Below are 15,382 nucleotides of genomic sequence, written 5' to 3'. Positions count from 1 at the left end.
ATGGCAGGTGGAAATCTCGCAATGTAAGCACTGGATCAGACTATCTTTTATGTACGAGCTCCTGGCCATCATGCATTCTCTGCCCAGAGAGAACGGATTGCAGTTTCTGGAGAGTTCAATCAAACACTTTGATGTCTGAACAAAATCTTTGATAAAGACTCTGAAGTAGCCAGCGAGTCCCAGAAAAAGTCCCAGTCATTTCTGATCATGTTGCTCGGTAATCTTGATGCTCCTTTGCACCCTTGCTCACTGCTCTCTCTGGCACCACTCAACAGTCTTCTGAGAAAAACTGGCGTTGACTTGAATTCCTTTTTCCTCTAATTGATCTTGAGACCTGCACACGACGCACTCGCCAGAGAGTGGTCAGGTGCTCATAGTGTTCTCATTCTGACCTCAGGTACATGTTGTAACTGGCCTAAGATATGGCTTCAAACTACTTAGTATCCTTTGAAACTTGTGACATGTTGTAGGGCTTGCATTTCACAGTTGTACCTCACAGTTGAAATTGCACTTTGAACTGGATGTAGCCTTAGGATAACCTCTGATGCAGTGGAGCTCGGAATAGATTTTCAGATGTCGCCTGCTGTTTGGGTTTTTGGAGTTTCACTAGGTAGCGAGAATAATGTTAAGTGACGGTCATTAGGGGTGGTTATTTGGCTGTCCCGCCAGAGTTCTTGCATTACTGGGACAAAACCTCATACCCGCATGCACTGTCTGGATGCTTTTTACTTGTTTCAAGTCTGGAAAATTTGTGATGTCCACAATGGTGATGGCAGACAGTCAATCAGCACCTCGGCCTGTTTTCCATTTATATGCACCATGTTGGTTTGCTCTACAATAAATATTTTTCTCCTTGCTTGAAAGAAGCTGTGGTACGTCAGAAGTCTGTTGAGCTTCATTCTTGCTTTCCTCCTGAAATTTGTATTTGTATTTAGAGAACCCAATCCAACTTGGAACTTGTTACTTGCACACTTACACTGTATTGGTGCTGATTTGCAGATATTCCTTCCACTATCACCAGTGCTCTCTGGTAGCCCACTATTACAAAATAGACCTTTCATATTTGTTGAAATTCATTTAAAGTGTTTGGTGTTTGAAGCTGAAGTTGGTGCCTCATGTCTTCGGGAAGCCCCAGCATAAGATGTGACACCTATGAAGCCTGAGCTAGGACAGACTCGACTACATGACGTAGCCTTCACTTCTCAAAAGAATACTACAGCAACGGTGCCCGAGCTGTAGCTGTTGGATAAAAGCTTTGTCCTAGCTTTGACGCTTGCTCTCACCGCATGAAATCAGAAAGCTCTGTTTCCACTCATTCCATGACCGTTGAGCTTTTGCGAGATTGCAGCAAGCTCGTGCTGAATCTTCATGCTTTCCTCACAAATAAGAGTCGCATGTTCATAACTTCGTTTTTGTCATCCCGCCAGTCATTTTTCTCACAGGCGTGCTCACAGAATTCAAGCTATTCCTTGTCGGTTCACATGGGCGAAAATTTGCAGATATTATGAGGAACAAATTGTGCAGGTCCCTGCAGGGTATCTAGACATCAACCTGCTGTAAGAGCTCCAATATTTGCTGCTGATGGTCGCTTTATTTTGTTGCAAAGTCTTCACATCACGCATCAGAGCATTTGCATTTTGACAGGTTATATCTATTGTCCGGAAGATATGTTTTGCAGAATTAGCATCGTGAAACTTGCAAAAGGCATATGACATCTGTGTTGTACTGAGTATTACAGACAAAAATCTTGAAAGCCGGAACAGAGTATGACTTCAGGGAGTCAAGCTTGCAGATGTGAGATTGGAGCAGATCAATGCTTACCCAAATTCGATCACTCTTTATCACATGTGTACTGGGAAACCTTCACTTGCTTTCCAACATCCTCAAAGTGTGCTGTAGTGTCGGTGCACATTGTCCACAGTAAATTTAAGTGCCTCAAAAGAAGTGCCAGCATCCATATTCCACTGCACGAAATGTGTAACAAAACCACAAGTAACAACGTCTTCAAGGCTGCAGTCACTGTTTCTTGCTCTTTATTCCTAGCAGTGTGTAAATCCACAAAAATAACAAGGGGACACACACATCTTCCCACGGCGGCCTTTTATTATTTTGATTTATATAAAAATTAAAATCATGCTTGAAATAAATTTGAAAATTGAGATAGTTGCATTGTTCTATAGGTCTTTTCCGAAAGCCGTCAAGTGGTAGTTCCGATTTCAATAGTCTCGCACAGCTGAGGGGTATTGAACAAAGGCCTACACTGACAAAATAAACAGGCATTAACAAAAAAAGTTGATTGCACTACACCTAACTATCAAGTAATTCAAAATATATGGCGTTTGAAAGATAAATCTCGAGGGGGGACACTTGCAGGGGGAACGTGTCCCCCAGCCTGAACACAAGGGGGGTCAGGACCCCCTGACCCCCCCGTGATTTGCGCCAGTGATTCCTCGCTCTGGATATCCTTCCTCTTTTCTTCGCTTTTACATTAGGTTTACAAAGGTTATAGCACATATTTCAACAATTACACATTGATCATACAGAATACAAGGCACAATATATCAAAATATGTAAACAATAAATCATTAGAATAATAGAGAGCTGAGCTAGTTGGTTACGTATTAATTCTAAAAGAAAGGGCATGCCAAACACGGACACAAGAAGGAAGTCAGGACACCACAAACACCCGACTTCCTTCTTGCGTCCGTGTTTGTATGCCCTGTCTTCTAGAATCAGTAAATCATATCAGTTAAAAGTGAGATGTTAAAGTACAGTGCTCATGGATTGAAACAGGACAATTTGGGGCTCAATATAATGCACATACTTTCATTTCCACCATCCTCAGTTTGGGCTATATCAGCGTAATTTCGATCAGACATGTAGATGAGAGCCGACGTTATCTTTAGAGGCCAGATTCGTCACAATATGGTGTGGTTATCTCGACCAATTGCGCATAGCAATCGCTACACTAAAGAGATTGATGTCTCGTTTGAATCCTTGAGTACTATACATCCTCATATAATTCACTGGAACTAATTAATGAATACAGGAGCATTGTTATGCGCTGAACAATATACTATATCAGAACAAGAAAACAATAAATCTTGTCAGTTGATAACAGCATCTTAATATGCATCATTATATACATCACCAAAAAATAATTGGCAAACAGGGAGTTGTAAAATAGTTACTTGCATCCAAGTGCACTGGATTTAAGGCCATTGGATTCAGTGCACTGGATTCAAACCCACACAACATTGCACTGACTAGTAGGCACACTAGCCTCCTAATTCACATTTTCCATGTATTCTTTTCCCATCTTAACCCCTTCACTCTCTCAAAGACAGTAAAAATTTTCTCTGGCAGGAAACACATGCTCTTATTCCATCGTGTGTCTGCTCCCTCCAACATCATTGGAGTAGGGCTTACAAGTTGCACATAGGTAGGCTAAAGGTGGGGTGACTTACACCCACAAGAAAATAAATTTGGGTGAGTTTGTTCCTGCATGTCTCCCTCTGCTTTGCACAACATGTTCAGTTCTAGACCCAATTACATCATATGACATCTCAACGTGAGAGTGGTCACATCTACCACTGGGTGCTGTTTGTTCATACTGCTCCATCAGTAGTGAAGGTATATGCATACCACTAGATATGGACGTCTACAGGCTTAGAAGCGGAAATCTCTCGTCTCCTACTGCAGGCCAACATGCCAGCTATGACCGCTGGCCACTGATAGCAGAATCCACAAAACACTGCTTCAATTCATACACAGCACCGGACTGATAAGAATTATGCCTTAAGTGCAAGTCTTCAACGGAAATGAACAACAATATACTGAAGCAATGTAAGCTAATGCGAAACAACCACATGTAACGAACCAGTCAACAATAGACGTGTGAAAAAGCAACAAAATGCAGTCACAAAGCTTTTGTAAACAGCGTTTTCAAAATCTGGAAAGTCGGGACGTTCAACTCATCTTGTGCTAAGCTGTTACAGTCGTCAATGCTTCCAACGAAAATGAGTGCGTGAAGGTTGTGCTCAGTAATTAAGTGATTCAATATGCTTTCAGGGCTTTGTTCTCCAATTACCAGGATACCGCGTGTGATGTTAGCCTTTAACCTGCATTTTCCACTTGGCCAATGTGAATCCAGCTCTAACCTCAAAGCTGACTGACAGTCGCGTTGCTGAGGTCAATGACATGGCTTATTCCCAGCCATGGCAGCCACTTTTCAATAGGGGTTAAATGCAAAGCTTTAATTTAACTTTTGAAAGTGGGAATGGAGAATTAGTTAGGCTTGTCTCAGAAGCTCCAAATTCTACTTTCAGCACTTACATTACCTTGAAACGTTCTAAGTTTTTGTACAACTAAATTATAATTCACCGCTACAAAGTTCTGCATAATCTTATTGTGGTTTTGGCACATAAAAATGATTAAAGTTCAGTGTTAACTGACTGTATTTTAGCATATGAGTTAAAAATAAACCTCAAGACCTTATTTTGTACATGCTTACATTTTTGTTTTCTTTTAGCACACATTTCCCAAGTAGGACTTGTAATGAGCATTGGATATGCACTTGTCTGGAACAGTCTACAAAACTAAAGTAAAGTTCATATTTACTTCGTTGTCCTTTTAAAACCATGCAGCTTGCTTTATATATACTTAGTCACGTTCTGTTAAGTTCGGAATTGCACATATGTAGTCTCTGTTATTCAGAGAGATCAAAACGCATGGCCTAGCTATGCCAGTGACGTTGAGAGGTAGTAGGGAATATGCTAATGAAAAAAAAAACAGCCAGAAACATGTGGGGGAAGTTCTGCTACATTGTTGTCAGTGATTATCTTTTTAAAAAAAAGGACAGCCTGGCCATTTGATATTGAAAACGAATCAGTGACCTCAAATATTCTCTTAATTAAATAAAAATCACCACCTTTAGACTCAAATACTGAGCTGTTTTTTCTTCCCCTTTCTATAGTTTTCACTGTGAAAAATGGTTCCTAGATAAGAAAATATTAAATGCTCTTGCAGTGATGGCACGTGACCGAAAATGCCTGCATGCAAGAAGCCTCCTGATTACTCAAACAAGCAACATCTTTTGGCGTTCCAAACATCCATGGAGCTCGAATACGTCGTGCGTGCTCGGTTCTTGGGTTACCTAATATAGTTGTACCAAAATTTAGAACGTTTGAAGGTAACGTAAGTGCTGAAAGTAGAATTTGGAGCTCCTGAGACATTAGTACATTTTCAAATGCTGCTCTGGCACAGCTTTTGCAGCATTCACAAGCCTAACCAATTCTCCATTCCCACTTTCAAATGTGAAAGCAGAATGTGCCCACAAAGGCCCAAATTTTCTCGTAGCTTCAGCCAAATGAAGAAGTTGGTGATTGTTGAATGTCATGCACCGCTGGCCATAGAGCCCAGCCGCTTGCGACGCAAAGGCAAAAAGAAGCTGTTCTGTAAACAGACCAAAATAAGCATGCATGTAAATCACATTTTTCAAACTATAGCAAATGTCACAATAAAGCATTGTCGACCTGCAGTAATGTCCTAAGGTACTCTTAAGTAGAGTAAGCTGCATTCACTGCACAACTGATCTGCATTAAAGCCACCTGTGCAGTGATGGCAAAGTATCCATAACATAAGCTCAATACTTAGTTTCACTGAAACAAAGCAAATGCCCTAGACAAAATTTAGCAAACAGGGCCTTCTTAGCAGGGGGCGTAACAATGCATTTGGCACGCTACATGTCAAGTAGACAAGGCGTGAAATGTAACGTACAATAAATTTCAGCTGACATCTGACATTTCAGAAATACACAAAAACTCACCAAAATTTTCTTCAACCGGACTCACTCGGACCTAGACTCACTAAAGATTTTCTCAACTGGACTCGTTTCGATCGCCAAAAAATTAGCTGAACTCACTCAGACTCATGGCTCGATCTCAGTCTGAGGGAGTCGATTTGTGAATACATTAGCACATAATTAGCTTTTGCAAGTATGGCGTCAATGTTCTTTAACAACAATATCTCATATAATCGGTGCTCTACGTGGCGCCTTTTGATCTCGTACCTTAAAAAATATGATTATTAGTGGTTGCAATCCAGAAGAGAATTTTTATTGAGACAGGGCACACATGAGTATTTTAATCAAGAACTTCTCGTGTAAGAGATTGTGGGGAAGTGGTGGAGGTCAAGGCACCCCGCAATACCACCAGCCTTCGTAACTCAAGCCTCTGGTCAATCAATATTGGGCTGACATATAAAGGCTAGTGCATAGAAGTAGTTTGTGTAAACAGTAGAGACATGAGCTGACTTAAGGCAATGCTGAAGCTGATATCAATGCTGAATTGAACAGATCGTCAAAAAAGTAGAGCTCATTTAGACTCACTCAAGAAATACATTTTGCATTTAGGTCTCACTTGGGCTCAGGTTCACCAAAATTTTGCTCAACCAGACTCACTTGGACCCAGACCCACTAAAATTTTTCACAACTGGACCTCTATGACTCAAACTCACCACAATATTACTTGCTCTAAGACTCGTGGCTCAATGTGAGTCTGAGTGAGTCGACTCATGAGTGAGTTTGCCGACCTATGGTTCTAGCTTGTATTTAAGACCACATAATGAAGTGCAAAAGATTGACAAAGTGCTCTTATCTGCACGGTCAATCTGGTCAGATGACAGCTCTTGTAACAGCAAGACAAAAATTGCTTCATTTAGGAGAGAAAAATGACGAAGGTATCTTTGCGGAAGGACATGGCGACACAACAGGGCAAGCAGTAGAATAGCAGCCAATTCCGCCACTCATGAGCCTTCCAGTAGCACCTTTCGTGCAGTGTGCGGGTCAGTCGCGTAAAATGATGGGGTGGTCGAACGCTCAGCAAGCGTTGGTTATTTACCTTAAAAGTCCTTGGACGCCTGTATGGGGCAGCAAAAATTCTCGTTAAAACCACTAATCAGCTCTTCAAATTGCTTAGAAGTCTCCTGAAACACACCTGACAATGATAATTGGGCAGCACTGATAGCAATATCACTTTCGTGTCAATTCTATGCATGTCGTGTTACAGAAGTCACATGGAGTGGCATTAGGATCATTGTTTGAAATTATGGTGCAGCTCACAATTTTTCACTGTGATCAGTACTTAAAAAAACATATGGCGTCACATTTCAGAACTATTTTAGGTATCACAGAAACAACATTGAAGCCATAGCACTGTTAAGACAGGCACCACAGGAAGAGGATGGGACGTGCTCTACTCACAACTGAAACTTTATTTCGGAACAGCTAGGTTCTACTTACACAGCAATGAAAAGCAAACATCACCAAAAAACCGTATCAGAAGCACAAGCCTGCATCATTCAGATACGCAATTTCCTTTGCACTTCCTGTGGTCCCTGTTTTAACAGCGCTACGGCTTTAATGTGCGTTACAAAATAACTAGCCCAAAAGTCTGTTCACAGAAACGCGCAGAGGTGTTGCCAACAACTTGTCAAAGCACTTGGCTCATCAGCATTTTCTCACAAAAACGTTTATGGCAACGTGACCTCTAATATCAGTATGAGTGCTGCCCTATTAAAGTGGCCATGTGAATACCAACAAAGTGAGCAGGCATGATAACCATAGGATGGATGTTTCTCCAAATTCCCTCCCTACCACAAACCAGAACCAATGTAACTCTTATGATATGACGCCACCAGAAAGGTGCTGTGAGCTATGCACTTGCCTAACACAAAAATGTTATGTAAGGTACATCCAACTCTATCCATTTATATATTGAAATGTTGGCATACATGGGCGTCGGCAGGGGGATGCAAAAGGGGCACTTGCCCCCCTCAAGCCATACCAGCACTTTTCCCTCCACCAAGCTACACCAGCACTCTCCCCGTCCTCCAGCCTCGATGCAACACGGGTTCACACCCCCCAATACAGTATCCTGCCGACACTCATGTTGACATAACACAACTGAAATTAAAAATAATTTGCAAAAAAGTAACACAAGGTATTGGGGTGCATTATTGTAATCTTAAAGGGGTGTAGACACATAAGTCTCTTTTGGCAATTTAATTTTTGTATGTGGAAAGGGATTTATTGGGGGCCTTGATAAGAACCAGCAGGTACACGATAACATCCGCAATAATTAAATATTACACAATTTAGATGGAGCATTTGATGACTTTGAAGATTCCCGCCAACAAGGTGGAAGCCTCCGAGTTACGGCATGAATAAGTATTGTGACGGCAACTTCACGCGACAAATTCGTAAACTTCGTGTGGACATGCTGCAGACGACGTTTCGACAAGTGCCCTTGGTCTTTTGAAGGCAGCAAGTCACTTGTCAAAACGTGGCTCCAGCACCCACCCCCCTGTTTACGATTTCTCGTCGCAAGCTTCCATCTTCCCCTTCTTGTCTTTCTCTTGGGCAGCATCACATGGAGCACGAATGTGGTAACACTATCAAGTGGACGTACTGTCTGCTACATTTGACATGCATGCCACCGCTTTGCAGTTTAGTTCTACCAAAACTTGCAGCTGCAACTCCTGGCAATGAGACCACGTCATCACGTTCATTGTAGGATTAATCCAACATGAGCTGGGCGCAAGCAAATGGAGATAGAAAACTATTTTGTTTAGATTACTTGGCATTGTCCGTGGAACTGTTTTCCTACTAGACATGGTCGTGGTGCTACGGTAGTTGAGTTGCCTCAAAAACATCATATTTGTGATACACATCTCCCAATATCACGTGTTTTGCAGCTCTTTCCTGACATATTGTTGATAGTTATCGTGAAAATTCTGGAAAAGGATCCACACATATAGTTTGTAGTAATGAAATTCAAATAAATTGCTATATGTTGTCTATCAAAATTCATCACGACATTTCTTGCAAGTATACAGAACTCATACTGTAGTCAGTTTACTGTATGATATTCGTGTTTACTCTCCTTAAAGGCCAACTCCGGCGATTTTTTGGCCATGTCAAGTAATGGTGCTTTTATGTTCCTGAGACGCTCCTGCTACGGGCCCGATAGCAGAAATACTCGGCAAATTGGAGAATAATTTTAAATAAGCAAAAAAGCGCAACACCGAAACCGAAACCCAACCGAGTGTACTGTCTACGTATGACGTAGACGTTGTTACGAACGAACCGGAAGTCGTGCAAGGCATGCCGGTCACGGCGGCGCGGAGTATGAAAACTGTGACAGCCGGGACGACCAGCGAAGCGCCGGCCAACCAACGCTGTCTGTCGCCTTGTGCACAGCAGACGCTCGCTGTAGCGGCCTAAGCGCCGAAGTTAGCGGTGCCCTCGGCTGCGTCACTTCCGCCGCCTTGCCAACACTGACGTCACAGACGCAATGTTGCCAATAATTGTGGGAAGCCAGGAGGGCGTTTGCAGACAATCTTTAAAATTCATTTGCAAACAATCTGCGCATGTCTCAAGCCTGTAATTTGGCATAAATGACGGAAACGTGCAAAGGAACGTACCCAGCGAATTTCACTGAGATCCATCGACCTCGAAAAATCGCCGGAGTTGGCCTTTAAGTCGCTTCGGCAACATCAGAGTTTGGTTGTTCTTAATCACAGATTGCTATCTCTGATTGTATAATGTTGTGGCTGCTGAAGCTAATCTGCTCATTCTATAGATATGCACATCTGTTTACTTATCATAGTTCTTGGAAGTTAGACAACGAAGTTCATGAGGATTATTAACACTGTCTGGAAAGTGCACCTGCACTGTGCCTGCTGGGTACATGAGCATTTATGAAACCTGCTTGGTATTCTATAGAAAAGATAAGGTTTTGTGATGAGTGTTTACCATGTTTCTCTGTGCATTTATTTTCACAAAGGGGCTTTCAAAGGCAGATATACACTAAAAGTTGCCCCAGTCCTCCTGTATGGACCACCAGGCACGGTAATTAAAGGCAGTGAAATAATGCATTATTTGAGATCAGCTTAAATTAAGATGCGTACATGAAAGAGCTCAACATGAATAATGTCGAGTGCACAACCCCTAGGTACATGCACAGAGTCAAAATTAAATTTTTCTATGTGTAGGTGAGTTTGCATCATGTATGCTTGAACTTTGGCGACAATACATAGAAGGCAATATGCATAGTATTCTAGAATCTTTGTGCGGGCTGTTACTTCACTTAAGGTGTACAGCATGGTTACCAATGTAGTAGGCCTCACTGTTGTTTGAGGAGTCAAACCAGTAGTCGGTGAATTGCCTTGTCACGCCAAGGAGAACGCAGTGCATGTATTCAACTGTGTATCCCCACACCAGGTCAAAGTGGGCGAGCTTTGCCAACGGGGACGTGCATTTGAGACCATTTACAGGTGTTTTTAGCCTATCTGCGAGGCTCATGTCTCTTCGCACACCCAACGTTGTCCTTTCAACATTAGGTGCTGAATTCATGTATAATAGTCGTCCTGCAATCAGACAAAACAGAAACAAGATTAGTGGAACTGGTACACAGTTCACTAAGGAAATCATGCTGAACCATTATGAAGACTTGTTTAGATGTTTTGCTTTGTAAACATGTTTTATAGACTTCCCTTCTTGGCTTTCTCCACAAGCCAGGCACCATGGGCAGCCAAAAAATCCTTGAATTGAACCTGGTTTCCCACAGCTGCCCTTGCCGGTGCATCAACGCACACACAAATTGTGTAAATTTTGGTGTAAGTGACAGCTGATGATTGCTCCCAGATCAGTTCACAAGTCTGGCCCAAGGCATCAACAAACTTCTTTAGAAACAGCAGCATGTCTGGGTGCTTTCGTCCAAACCACAGGCCTCCAAGAATGACATTTTTCTTTCTGTACAGTGGAGGCAGTTCTTTTATGGTCATCTGTATTGGCCATATCGAGGAGGTCGATGACTTGTACAGTGGACTGCCATCAGTGTTGAAGGTGATGGTTATGTCACTCCACCTTAGGACTCCCTTTTCACGCAAAGAGCGGTGCGCCATGGCACTTGTGATATCATATATGGTTTGAGATCCATCATCTGCCTGCTCCTTCCGCTTGCAGAGGCTCTTATATAGAACGCTAGAGAGCCTTGCTATTAGGCTTGAAAATTGCGTCCTGATTTTAAATATTGAAAAAAAAATGTGGCACCGCTTTGTATGTTCGACAATTTTGTTGTTTTAAAGCAGGCACTGCACGAAATGTGTACCTTGTCAGCATAAATTTCAAGAAGTTTGCAGCACTGGCTACAACAGTAGTTGTAATTCACGATAGAAGCACATTTTGTGGACCAAAGTTTTCGTAGCAGATACTTTTATTGTGGCAGGCCACACCTGCGGAAGCCAAACAAGGCATCCGCAAGCGTTAGTAAGTCATCTACAGCTCACCAGGGTAGCCCATGGGCTGTTATAAATGACATTATTAGCACAATAGCCACTGCAAGCGTAGTTGACGACCCAGGAAGAGCTTTTGTACCAAAATCAGCTATGCATTTATCCAACAAATCAGACTCGTCAAATGGTGGTACAAAAGTGCGATCATCATCCAGGCCGCTGCGATTGTCAGCTTCGCTACTGGAGCTTTGATCTTCATCTTCATCAAAGGATTGAGCCTCCACGCTCCTGTCTTCGCTGCTGTCGTCAGATTGAAGTGCTTCATCGTCTGTCTCTTCTTCGTTGATCATGTCAGGCGTGGTGTCGCCGGAGTCAGCGCTTCGACAAGCAAACTTGTCTTCTTCAAAGCTGTTAATTGACAAGTCCGCTTGTCGAAATGGCTCCAGCGACACCCCGTGTGCAATAATTTCTTATCTCTTCAAGCTTCCATCTTCGCCTGAACTTCTGCATTTTTTTAATTATCAATTCTCCTCGCTAGAGAAGCTCCAGAAATAAACCTAATGCCATATTACGCAGGCATCCCTTTACCTATTACGCTTGTCAGTGAACGGCTAAAACGTGATTGCAAAAGGCTGGCATGATGCAACGAATTGACTACGGCAAGCTCCTCAATAAGCTGGTTTGCATAAAAAATAAATGTCTAAAAAAGCTGCTAAAAATATCTAGCAAGAAGTTTTTTTAGAATTCTCGCAAGCAGTTTTCTAGACTTCTAATAACGTGGCGTCAGCACAGCTACATGAAGTTTTCAAGCTGCTTACGTCTAAATAACATCTCAACTAAACTTCTAATATACTTTTGGAGTTTTTTCTAGATGTATAGTAGAAGTTTTCTAGCTTTGCTTGTGTTTATTGGGTAGTTTGATAAATTCCCTGCTGAGAAACTATGCGCGAACTAAAAGCTGAAGAACATTTACCGGGAAGATTGTAATTTCCAGTACGGGCGATCTTCTACAGGCAAAGAGCACTTCTTCCTCCACTACTCTTTGCAACGAGCGGTTTCTGTTGAGAAATATGCATCTTACCTAGCTGGCATCGCCCCTGCGAAATTAAACAGCGCATACAAAAACGAGAGCTCGAGATTCTGTTTTCGTTCGAATGAGCGCACCTGACGTCGCTTCTTTACGCACGTTTTCTTGTGGAATGGCAAAACATTCACAAGTGCGCGCTGGACACCTGTTACAATGTCTTGGAAAACAAGGTTTAATGAAATATGGGTACGTATCACAATCGATCGATGTGCAGTTGCTCATGCTGCATGCATAGTGTGGTGCTCTCAAATACCTTCATACCAGAAATTTCGCGTTTTGTGCAATCTGACGCCGGCTATCGTCGCACGCCATCAGTCACAATGATTACCTGCACGCAATTATCATTACATTTTCCACAACTCAACTCTATACATCTTCCAGGGGACCCTATTGCAAAAACCAGCGTCTCCCAGTACCTTCCCAGTAAGTTTTTCGTACTGGGAACACTGTAAGCGCGCTGGAAGCGCAGCCATTTCACTGGGATGCGCAAGCTGGGACGCTGGGAGCGCTGGGAGATCACTGGTGTACACTGGTACTGTACTGGGGGAAGCGGGCATAGCTGGGAGATCACTGGTCCCAGTGCGAAATTTACTGGAATAGGTGGCGCGCTGGGCCGCTGGGCGCGGGGGCCAGTGCGAGGCTTACTGGAGTACGTCCGCTGGGCGCTGGCACCAGTGCGAAATACACTGGGGTCACTGCAGAGACACGCTGTCGCTGGTAAGCTGGCACGCTGTCCACTGGGGCCAGCGTTGAACGCGTTTGAAAATTCACTGCGTGTGTGTCACGCTGGTAACGTGTTGCGCTGGGCTGTGTTTCGGCACTGTAGCTACAGAATGATTTAATGCATGGCATACAGGCATGCTTTGCGACACGCACTTGAAGTATTGGCGGAAGACGACACTGGAAACGTGTACGTATGTGCTCCAGCGAAAGTGAAAATGTGGGTTGCTATCACGTTGAAAATTTTTTTTGACGTTCCAGCAGCTGACCGGCCTTTTAGATCGCTACGAGCGTCGCATAGATTACCGGTATTGGAGCTTGCATACATTCATGGGAAAATCTAGTTTGTTGATACGTTAGCACACAGTACACGCGTTTCTGTTGTCGGAACACGGTTCGTCGAGCGGCGGCGATGACATCACACAGCTGTGTCTTCCCGGCCGCACGTCTCGGATTACCAACACGTTCTGCGCTGCGTTGAAAAGAAAGATTTCAGTTATTTAGGCGCTCATGCAGGCTTTGCAGAGAAGCACGATGACATCGTGTTTTAATCGCCGGTGACATGTATGTGCAAACCGTGGAGCATACGCGCAACCTACGAGCCGCGGTATACCGCCGTAAGTAATACGTGTTGCCGTATACGTGTTCGCAAGTGCCCTTCCTTTGCGTACGTTGTTCCTTAGCAGTATATATAGCGAGTGTTCAGCATGTCTGATTTCGAGATTTGTCGCGGTCGAGAAGCTAAGCAAGCTGGTGTAAGCCGCGCGTGGAAATTAGAAACAGACCAAGTTAGTAAGGCCGCACATTGAATCTAGCATCGTGGCATATTGCTAGTCAAGCTTTCATTAACGTGTTTCTCGGCGCACAGCACGGTCGCATTCAGAAACGTTGCAGCCGCGATATGTACACGCAACAAGAAAAAGTGTCACTGCAGTCCTGTGAGCTTAAAAAAATCCACAAAAATACTCATGATTGAGGTATACTTTGATCGCTTTCAGTAACAAAACTTTAGCTGCTGACAGGTTTTGCCATGCCGCAGTAACAGAGTTGTGACTACGCTCAATGAGTGCCTGGCTGACTGTACACATAAGTGTGCAAAATAATTTCTCGAGAACTGTCTCTGTACTCACTATGCACTATGCGCATAACACAAATGAGTGATTTTGTGTCTGGTTGCACTGTCTATATGTCACTGTGAGTTGGAAGAAGCTAGCTGGTGTTGCAAGTTATGTGCTATAATTGCCTTTGACATACGATTACTAAAGCTCCTGTAATATTGTATATGTATCTCGTCCTTATAATAAAGTGTCCAAGGTCAAAAAGGGAGCTGACAGATGGATACACGGAGTGGGATAGGTTTCAAACAGGAGAAAGTGCCTCAGAGCAGGCTGGCCGACGTTTCGATAGGGGACCTATCTTTGTCAAAGGCGCCTTGTGATTCAAGAAGGCATGGGTAGAAAAGTACTGTATTTACTCGAATCTAGGCCGGCTCCGATTCTAAGCCGAGCCCCAAAATTCGCAAGGCCAGAAAAAAAAAAAAACCTAATCATTGTACTCGAATCAAAGCTTACCCCCCCCCACTTTCGCACATCGTTCTTTCGAAAAAAAACATCGGCTTAGATTTGAATAAATGCAGTATTATGCGCTATTTTCTTGGATTATGCATCTTCTGTACCTCACTGAGACATATAGCAGTATTTTCTCGTGTAATTGTCATGAAATCATATCAGTCAGACAGGTAGGAAGGAAAAAAACAAGGAGAGAGCATCACGTGATAATCTTGGGGCCTATGCAGTTAAAACTCAATCTAATGAAACTCAATTTTTAGAAGCTTTTGATGTACGTAATGAAGAAATTTCCATTCCTTGGCAAATACCCATAGGGTTCAGTGTTGTCGTCAACCCGAATTAATGAATTGATTTAGCCACCATCAGACCCGATTTAATGAAGTTAATCTTTAAACAATGGAGTAAAAGAGGTGGTGATTTCTTTCTTTCTGCTCCATAATCGAGCTTCAAGTCGAGCAGCTAGTCTGCACTATGTACAGATTTTTTTTCTACTTTTAAAATAAATTAAAAAATATCAACTCTACTCGGATTCCAAGATGGATGCTTGAATCTGTCTCTATAATTCACGGTCTTTTTTTTTTCCAGCAGGATCTAATCAGACGTTCAGGCCATTTGCCGGTCCCTTTAAAGGGACCGACACCCAATTTTTATGGTCCTTGTTTTCTTTAGCGCTACAAATAGCTTAGTGGTCAGAGTGTATAATCTCGGAACA

This window comes from Rhipicephalus sanguineus, chromosome 8 (assembly GCF_013339695.2).
Source record: "Rhipicephalus sanguineus isolate Rsan-2018 chromosome 8, BIME_Rsan_1.4, whole genome shotgun sequence".
NCBI lineage: Eukaryota > Metazoa > Arthropoda > Arachnida > Ixodida > Ixodidae > Rhipicephalus > Rhipicephalus sanguineus.
This window is presented reverse-complemented; position numbering follows the sequence as displayed.